We start from the raw sequence: 11,247 nt of genomic DNA, 5'->3' as shown, positions 1-11,247 counted from the left end.
TAATTCTTAGATTACCAGACTTAATAAAAAGGGGCATATTCGATTTCGATAATTCAACCATAGAATGTAGTTTCACGTACTTGTGTCTATTTTGTAAATCATTTATAAAACCTGCATGTATTCTCATCCTAAAAATATTAGATTTTAAAAGTGGGACTATAACTCACTTTCACAGATTTTTACTTCGTCGGGAAGTAAGACTTGGCCACTGGTTGATTCACGAACCTATAACAATATATACATATATATCAAAGTATGTTTAAAATATATTTACAACACTTTTAATATATTTTGATGTTTTAAGTTTATTAAGTCAGCTGTCCTCGTTAGTAACCTACAACTAGTTGTCCACAGTTAGATGTACAGAAATAAATCGATAAATATTATCTTGAATCAATCCACGACCCAGTGTATACGTATCTCAGTATTGATCACAACTCAAACTATATATATTTTGGAATCAACCTCAACCCTGTATAGCTAACTCCAACATTCACATATAGAGTGTCTATGGTTGTTCCGAAATATATATAGATGTGTCGACATGATAGGTCGAAACATTGTATACGTGTCTATGGTATCTCAAGATTACATAATATACAATACAAGTCGATTAAGTTATGGTTGGAATAGATTTGTTACCATTTTTCACGTAGCTAAAATGAGAAAAATTATCCAATCTTGTTTTACCCATAACTTCTTCATTTTAAATCCGTTTTGAGTGAATCAAATTGATATGGTTTCATATTGAACTCTATTTTATGAATCTAAACAGAAAAGTATAGGTTTATAGTCGGAAAAATAAGTTACAAGTCATTTTTGTAAAGGTAGTCATTTCAGTCGAAAGAACGACGTCTAGATGACCATTTTAGAAAACATACTTCCACTTTGAGTTTAACCATAATTTTTGGATATAGTTTCATGTTCATAATAAAAATTATTTTCTCAGAATAACAACTTTTAAATCAAAGTTTATCATAGTTTTTAATTAACTAACCCAAAACAGCCCGCGGTGTTACTACGACGGCGTAAATCCGGTTTTACGGTGTTTTTCGTGTTTCCAGGTTTTAAATCATTAAGTTAGCATATCATATAGATATAGAACATGTGTGTAGTTAATTTTAAAAGTCAAGTTAGAGCGATTAACTTTTGTTTGCGAACAAGTTTAGAATTAACTAAACTATGTTCTAGTGATTACGAGTTTAAACCTTCGAATAAGATAGTTTTATATATATGAATCGAATGATGTTATGAACATCATTACTACCTCAAGTTTAGTAGGTAAACCTACTGGAAGTGACATGAAATGATCTAGCTTTAAAGGATCTTGGATGGCTTGAAAGTTCTTGAAGTAGGATCATGACACAAAAACAAGTTCAAGTAAGATTTTTACTCGAATTAAGATAGTTTATAGTTATAGATATTGAATCAAAGTTTGAATATGAATATTACCTTGAATAAGAAAGATAACCTACTGTATATAACAAAGGTTTCTTGATCTTAGATGATTACTTGGAATGGATTAGAAAGCTTGGAAGTAAATTAGTAAACTTGAAGGGATTTTTGAAGTGTTCTTGAAGTGTTCTTCCTATGATGATTATAGCTTGATTCTTGAAGTGATTTTTGATGAAGATGATGATTAACTACTGGAAAAATATGTTCATAATAGTGTGTGTGTGTTGAGAGAGAATTAGAAAGAGAATTGGAAGTGAAATGGAGTGAATGATGAGTGGTAATTGGTGAGTGGTGAGTGGGGTTAAAAGGAGTTCTAGTTAGTTGACTAGCTCATGGTAGAAGTTAAAATTGATTAGTCATACATGACATAATCAAGAGTGGAATCCCATGCTAGTTCCTATTGGTATATACTCATAGTAAGTACGTTTTGAAGCTGTGTATAATACGGGTAAGAATACGACTAGAATTCTTGATGAAAGAAAAGAATGGAAAAGTAACTGTAACCATTTTCGTTAAGTATGAGTGTTTTGATATATGTCTTGAAGTCTTCCAAAAGTATTTTAATACATCTAAATACACTACATGTATATACATTTTAACTGAGTCGTTAAGTCATCGTTAGTCGTTACATATAAGTGTTGTTTTGAAACCTTTAAGTTAACGATCTCAATTAATGTTATTAACCCATTGTTTATTATATCTAATGAGATGTTAAATTATTATATTATCATGATATTATGATATATTAATATATCTTAATATGATATATATACATTTAAATGTCGTTACAACGATAATCGTTACATATATGTCTCGTTTCGAAATCCTTAACTTAGTAGTCTTGTTTATATGTATATAACTCATTGTTAATATACTTATGGAGATACTTACTTATCATAATCTCATGTTAACCATATGTATATCCATATATATATCGTCATGTCATTTTTACAAGTTTTAACGTTCGTGAATCGCCGGTCAACTTGGGTGGTCAATTGTCTATATGAAACATATTTCAATTAATCAAGTCTTAACAAGTTTGATTGCTTAACATGTTGGAAACATTTAATCATGTAAATATCAATCTCAATTAATATATATAAACATGGAAAAGTTCGGGTCACTACACCAGGCAAGCCGTTTGATAGGCCTTTTGGCTTGCCTGGTCAGCTGATTTTGCTGGATCGTAATTTGATTTCTTGTCTTTCACCGTTTTCGCTCTAGAATCTTCGTTTTAGCTCCATTTCTCTTGATTCTTTTTGCATTGTCTTCATAATTACTTTATCTACAAATTTAATCGAAAAAATGATTATTTTGCTGAAAAAGTTTTGAACTTTAAGCTTTTTGGGACTCAGTATCGGGGGTAAAAACATGACTTTTTAGCCGATATCACTCTCCTATTGATCCAAATGTAAAGCTCTTGCCTAATACGGGCAAGGTGGTGAAACAACTTGAATACTCTCAAGCAATAGGTTGTTTGATCTATGTTATGACATCAGTGAGACCGGATATTGCGTATGCCGTGGGAAATTGATTAGATTCACAAGTAACCCTGGTACTTACCATTGGTATGCGATTAATCGATTATTTAATTGGCTTGGATGCTCGCATTTTCTAATGCAGTTTTATAAAGGATTTCTCGAAAGATTACGTCGGGATTCATTTCTTTATTTATGAAGCGAATAGAGTAGATAGGTAGTGGTGGATGGAATTGTGGAATGATGGAAATGAAGGTGTGTAATGGGGGATGTTTTTGTCTTCACGAATAGCCGAGGTTCTAACTTAGTCGTCCTTATCAAAATGTGTGATTTTGAAATGTAGATCAAAAGCAAGTTCTGATTCCGAGATGTTAAAATCGGCGGGCTCAACGGAAGTATAGTGAAGCACTAAAAAGGAGTGCTTATAAAGCCTTATTTGGGGGTGCCTCACAACAATTATAATGGGTCGAATAGCGCCTTTCGTTATGCAATGCTCTTTTGGAAAATTTGGTTTGATTTTCGCAAAAAGTTTTTAACCTCGTTTTACTCTTTGGCCTATTTTGTAGCAAAAACTTTTTGATCTTTTATAGAATTTATAATCCTTAGTGTTTTATAGTTCGGAAAGTTTTAAAATTTGTGAAAAATTTAGTTCAACACTCGAGGATTTTACAAGAATCGTTATGTGCAACATTTGCTATCCCACACTTTAAAATAACATTGTCCTCAATGTTAAGGATACGGAGTATCCCACACTTTAGGTTTTTGAAAGAGGCGTTTTTTTATTAAAAGTTTATGTTGATGGGGTTGCCAATCCCACACTTAGTTTTTAAAGTGGTATAGTAGTTTGTGTATATTCTATTAAAAAAGTGGTGAAGACGTAGTACTCCCCTATGGTTGCAAGGCGTGCAGTCGGATGGTGTGCCAATTATGGTTTCTTCAATTCTCGTGCCGGCATCATCCTCGTTCAGTGCGTCCTTGTTCCAAGTCGTGCTTCCATCTCGTATGATCTCGATCGTCGTTTGTTTGCGACGTTTTATTCATGCAATTTTATTCTAAATATCATACATACTCAAAAACATAAAGTAGTTATGCCTGAGATCGGGCGTACAAACACAATTTAATTATGCAATATCACAAGTAATCATCAAAGTAGTTCAGAGATAAGGAAAACACTATGGCTGAGGTGGATGGTACGGAAGGGAGTAAGAAACACTCGTGCGTGGCCTCGTCAGGTTCCTCAAAGTGGACTGTCCCTCGTGTAACACCCCATTTTTCAGTTACGCATTGTTTTGGACGTCATTCGAATTACGAGACATGTAAGCGTATATTTAAATCCCAAATAAAGTTGGAGTTGATGTTCTAAAACCTTACCATTGGATAGTAATGAAATGTCCTGTTCATATCGATTATAAACGTTTCATATTAATTGATTTCCTTGCGAGGTATTGACCTCTATATGAGACGTTTTTCAAAGACTGCATTCGATTTTTAAAACAAACCATAACCTTTATTTTATCGATAAAGGTTTAAAATATTATGACATTTATCAAACAATGATAATCTAAAGTATAGCGTTTTTACAAGACCATTACATAATGGTTTACAATAATATTACACAACAATATAAGTCTTCGAATGCAGTTTTTAAACAATATTATACAAGCATGCAGACTCCAATCTTGTCTTTATTTAGTATGCAATAGCGAAAGCTCTTAATAATCACCTGAGAATAAACATGCTTTAAACATCAACAAAAATGTTGGTGAGTTATAGGTTTAACCTATATATTTATCAATCGTAATAATAGACCACAAGATTTTCAATTTCCATTTCTCAATAACATGCAAACTGCATAAAAATCATTCATATGATGAACACCTGGTAACCGACCTTAACAGGATGCATATAGAATATCCCCATCATTCCGGGACTCTCATCGGACATGATAAATCGAAGTACTAAAGCATCCGTAACTCGGATGAGGCTTGTTGGGCCAAATAGATCTATCTTTAGGATTCGCGTCAATTGGTGGCAATTATAATAAACACCAATTCTTAGGCTACCAAGCTAAAAAGGGGCATATTCGGTTCGATAATTCAACATAGAATGTAATTTTTTTGATCACTTGTGTCTATTTCGTAAAACATTTATAAAACTGCATGTATTCTCATCCCAAAAATAATAGATTTTAAAAGTGGGACTATAACTCACTTTCACAAATTTTTACTATGTCGAGAAGTAAGACTTGGCCACGGGTTGATTCACGAACCTATAGCAAATGTATACATATATATCAAGGTATGATCGAAATATATTCACAACATTTTTTATTACATTTTAACGATTTAAGTTTGTTAAGTTAGCAGTCCAACGTTAGTAATCTATAACTAGTTGTCCACAGTTAGATGTACAGAAATAAATCAATATATATTATCTCAAATCAATCCACGACCAAGTGTATACAAGTCTCAGGCTAGATCATAACTCAAAGTATATATATTATTTTGGAATTAACCTCAACCCTGTATAGCTAACCCGAGCATTACTGCATATAGAGTGTCTATGGTTGTTCCCAAATAATATATATAGATGGGTCGATATGATATGTCAAAACATTGTATACGTGTCTATGGTATCCCAAAATTACATAATATATGTTAGAATACATGTATAATTCAATATAAGTTAGTTAAGTTATGATTTGTATAGATTTGTTACAAATTTCACGTAGCTACAACAAGCAAAATTATCCAATCTTGTTTTACCCATAACTTCTTCATTTTAAATCCGTTTTGAGTGATTCAAGTTGCTATGGTTTCAAAATGAACTGAAATTTATGAAACTAAACAGAAAAAATATAAGTTTATAGTCAAAAATACAGGTTACAAGTCAATATTGTAAGAGGTAGTCATTTCAGTCGAAAGAACGACGTCTTGATGACCATTTTTGAAAAACATACATCCACTTTGAGTTTAACCATGATTTTTGGATATAGTTTCATGTTAATAAGAAAAATCATTTTCCCAGAAGAACAACTTTTAAATCAAATTTTATCATAGTTTTTAATTAACAAACCCAAAACAGCCTGCGGTTTTACTACGACGGCGTATGTCCGGTTTTACGGTGTTCATCGTGTTTCCAGGTTTTAAATCATTAAGTTAGCATATCATATAGATATAGAACATGTGTTTAGTTGATTTTAAAAGTCAAGTTAGAAGGATTAACTTTGTTTGCGAACAAGTTTAGAATTAACTAAACTATGTTCTAGTGATTACAAGTTTAAATCTTCGAATAAGATATATATATATATATATATATATATATATATATATATATATATATATATATATATATATATATATCTTATTCGAACGATGTTATGAACATTATTATTACCTCAAGTTTAGTAGATAAACCTACTGGAAGTGACAAAAATTGATCTAGCTTCAAAGGATCTTGGATGGCTTGAAAGTTCTTGAAGTAGAATCATGACACGAAAACAAGTTCAAGTAAGATTATCACTCGAATTAAGATTGTTATAGTTATAGAAATTGAATCAAAGTTTGAATATGAGTATTACCTTGATTTAGAAAGATAACCTAATGTAAATAACAAAGATTTCTTGTGACTGGATGATCACTTGAAATGAAATTGAAAGATTGGAAGTAAGCTAGTAACCTTGAAAGTATTCTTGATGTGTTCTTGAGTTGTTGTTTTGTAAGTTGTATTATGTTTGGATTTTTGAGCTAGATTGAGCTAGATTTTGATGAAGATGATGAAGAACACTTAGAACATCAAGAGAGAACTTGAGAGAGGTGAGTTTGATGCATGAAAATTGAAAAATGAAAGTGTTAGGATTGGTGAATGTTCACGTGAAAATGGGGAGTCAATATAGGCTCCATTAGTTTGTAATTTTGTGAGATATTTCATATTAGTTGCCAAATGGTTAGTTCCACATGTTTGTTGACTATCTAGGGCTACTAAGAGCTGAATTATTATGTGTATATACCAATAGTATATACGTCTAGGAGCTGGGTATTATACGAGTACGAATACGGGTGCATACGAGTAGAATTGTTGATGAAAATGAATGAGAATGCAATTGTAAGCATTTTTGTTAAGTAGGAGTACTTTGATATGTGTCTTGAAGTCTTTCAAAAGTGTACTAATACATCTTAATATACTACATGTATATACTTTTTAACTGAGTCGTTAAGTCATCGTTAGTCGTTACATGTAAGTGTTGTTTTGAAACCTTTAAGTTAACGATCTCATTTAATGTTGTTAACCCATTGTTTATTATATCTAATGAGATGTTAAATTATTACATTATCATGATATTATGATGTATGAATATATCCTAATATGATATATATACATTAAAATGTCGTTACAATGATAATCGTTACATATATGCCTCGTTTCGAAATTCTTAAGTTAGTAGTCTTATTTTACATGTGTAGTTCATTGTTAACATACTTAATGATATATATAATTATCATTTTATATCATGTTAAATATAGTGTAACAATATCTAAATATGATACATATGTATTTAATAAGACGTTGTTATAACTTAGTAGTCTCATAACTTAGTAGTCTCATTTTTATGTATATAAAACATTATATATATCATTTCGAGTTTCATAACTTAGTAGTCTCATTTTTATGTATATAACTCATTGTTAATATACCTATTGAGATACTTACTTATCATAATATCATGTGAACTATATAAATACATATCCATATATATATATATATATATATATATATATATATATATATATATATATATATATATATATATATATATATATATATATATATATATATATATATATATATATATATATATATATATATATAAATCATCATATAGTTTTTACAAGTTTTAACGTTCATGAATCGCCGGTCAACTTGGGTGGTCAATTGTCTACATGAAACCTATTTCAATTAATCAAGTCTTAACAAGTTTAATTGCTTAACATGTTGGAAACATTTAATCATGTAAATTATCAATTTCATTTAATATATATAAACATGGAAAAATTTTGGTCACTACAGTACCTACCCGTTAAATAAATTTCGTCCTGAAATTTTTAAGCAGTTGGAGGTGTTGACGCATCTTCTGGAAATAGGTGCGGGTATTTCAGCTTTATTTGATCTTCACGCTCCCAGGTAAACTCAGATCCTCTACGAGCATTCCATCGAACATTAACGATTGGTATTTTATTTTGCTTAAGTCTTTTAACCTCACGATCCATTATTTCAACGGGTTCTTCGATGAATTGAAGTTTTTCGTTGATTTGGATTTCGTCTAATGAAATAGTGAGATCCTCTTTAGCAAAACATTTCTTCAGATTCGAGACATGAAAAGTATTATGTACCCTGGCGAGTTGTTGAGGTAAGTCAAGTCGGTAAGCTACTGGTCCGACACGATCTATTATCTTGAATGCTCCAATGTACCTTGGATTTAGTTTTCCCCGTTTACCAAATTGAACAACACCTTTCCAAGGTGAAACCTTAAGCATGACCATCTTTCCAATTTCAAATTCTATATCTTTTCTTTTAATGTCCGCGTAGCTCTTTTGTTGACTTTGGGCGGTTTTCAACCGTTATTGAATCTGGATGATTTTCTCTGTGGTTTCTTGGATGATTTATGGACCCGTAATCTGTCTATCCCCCACTTCACTCCAAAAAATCGGAGACCTGTATTTTCTACCATAAAGTGCCTCAAACGGTGCCATCTCAATACTCGAGTGGTAACTGCTATTGTAGGAAAACTCTGCTAATGGTAGATGTCGATCCCAACTATTTCCAAAATCAATAACACATGCTCGTAGCATGTCTTCAAGCGTCTGTATCATCCTTTCACTTTGCCCATCAGTTTGTGGATGATAGGCAGTACTCATGTCTAGACGAGTTCCTAATACTTGTTGTAATGTCTGCCAAAACCTTGAAACAAATCTGCCATCCCTATCAGAGATAATAGAGACTGGTATTCCATGTCTGGAGACAACTTCCTTCAAGTATAATCGCGCCAACTTCTCCATTTTATCATCTTCTCTCAATTGCAGAAAGTGTGCTGACTTGGTGAGACGATCAACTACTACCCAAATAGTATCATAAACACTTGCAGTCCTTGGAAATTTAGTAATGAAATCCATGGTAATGTTTTCCCATTTCCATTCTGGGATTTTGGGTTATTGAAGTAGGCCTGATGATTTCTGATGTTCAGCTTTGACCTTAGAACACGTCAAACATTCTCCTACATATCTAGCAATATCGGCTTTCATACCCGGCCACCAAAAGTGTTTCTTGAGATCTTTGTACATCTTTCCCGCTCCGAGATGTATTGAGTATCTAGTTTTATGTGCTTTCTTAAGTACCATTTCTCTCACATCTCCAAACTTTGGTACCCAAATTCTTTCAGCCCTATACCGGGTTCCGTCTTCCCTAATATTAAGATGTTTCTCTGAACCTTTGGATATTTCATTCTTCAAATTTCCCTCTTTAAAACTCCTTGTTGTGCCTCCTTTATTTGAGTAGTAAGGTTAGTACGAATAATTATATTCATAGCTTTTACCCGCATAGGTTCTCTGTCCTTTCTACTCAAAGCGTCGGCTACCACATTTACCTTCCCCAGGTGGTAACGAATCTCAAAATCGTAATCATTTAACAATTCAATCCACCTACGCTGCCTCATGTTCAGTTGTTTCTGATTAAATATATGTTGGAGACTTTTGTGGTCGGTGTATATAATACTTTTGACCCCATATAAGTAGTGCCTCCAAGTCTTTAATGCAAAAACAACAGCACCTAATTCCAAATCGTGAGTCGTATAATTTTGCTCGTGAATCTTCAATTGTCTGGACGCATAGGCAATTACCTTCATTCGTTGCATTAATACAAAACCGAGGCCTTGATTTGAGGCGTCACAATATATCACAAAATCATCATTCCCTTCAGGCAATAACAATATAGGTGCCGTAGTTAATTTTTTCTTCAACAATTGAAACGCTTTCTCCTGCTCGTCCTTTCATTCAAATTTCTTCCCTTTATGCGTTAATGCAGTCAAGGGTTTTGCTATTTTGGGAAAATCTTGGATGAACCTTCTGTAGTAACCAGCCAGTCCTAAAAATTGGCGTACATGCTTCGGAGTTTTCGGGGTTTCCCACTTTTCAACGGTTTCAATCTTTGCCGGATCTACTTGAATACCTTTTTGGTTCACTATGTGACCGAGGAATTGAACTTCTTCCAACCAAAATGCACACTTTGAAAATTTTGCGTACAGTTGTTCCTTCCTCAATAATTCTAGCACTTTTCTCAAATGTTTTTCGTGCTCTTGATCATTCTTTTAGTAAATGAGTATGTCATCGATGAAAACAATGACAAACTTGTCAAGATATGGCCCACACACTCGATTCATGATGTCCATGAACACAGCTGGTGCGTTAGTCAATCTAAACGGCATAACCATAAACTCGTAATGACCGTAACGCATTCTGAAAGCAGTCTTTAGAATATCATCCTCCTTCACCCGCATTTGATGATACCCGGAACGTAAATCGATCTTCGAATAAATCGACGAGCCTTGGAGTTGATTAAATAAGTCGTCGATTCTTGGTAGTGGATAACGGTTCTTGATGGTAAGTTTGTTCAACTCTAGGTAGTCGATGCACAATCTGAATGTACCATCCTTCTTTTTGACAAACAAAACAAGAGCTCCCCATGGTGATGTACTTGGTCGTATGAAACCACGTTCTAAAAGTTCTTTTAGTTGGCTTTGGAGTTCCTTCATTTCACTGGGTGCGAGTCTTTATGGAGCACGAGCTATTGGTGCAGCTCCTGGTACAAGGTCTATTTGAAATTCAACGGATCGGTGTGGAGGTAGTCCCGGTAATTCTTTTAGAAATACATCGGGAGATTCTTTTGCGACGGGAACATCATTGATTTTCTTTTCTTCGGAATTGACTTTCTCGATGTGTGCTAGAACAGCATAGCAACCTTTTCTTATTAGCTTTTGCGCCTTCAAATTACTAATAAGATTTAGCTTCGTGTTGCTCTTTTCTCCGTACACCATTAAGGGTTTTTCTTCTTCTCGTACAATGCGAATTGCATTTTTGTAACATACCATCTCTGCTCTCTCCTTTTTCAACCAGTCAATGCCAATTATCACATCAAAACTCCCTAACTCTACTGGTATCAAATCAATCTTAAACGTTTCGCTAACCAGTTTAATTTCTCGATTCCGACATATTTTATCTGCCGAAATTAATTTACCGTTTGCTAATTCGAGTAATAATTTATT

Source organism: Rutidosis leptorrhynchoides, chromosome 1 (genome assembly GCF_046630445.1).
Source record: "Rutidosis leptorrhynchoides isolate AG116_Rl617_1_P2 chromosome 1, CSIRO_AGI_Rlap_v1, whole genome shotgun sequence".
NCBI classification, from domain to species: Eukaryota; Viridiplantae; Streptophyta; class Magnoliopsida; order Asterales; family Asteraceae; genus Rutidosis; species Rutidosis leptorrhynchoides.
The sequence above is the reverse complement of the archived record's forward strand: the minus strand, read 5'-3'. Positions refer to the sequence as shown.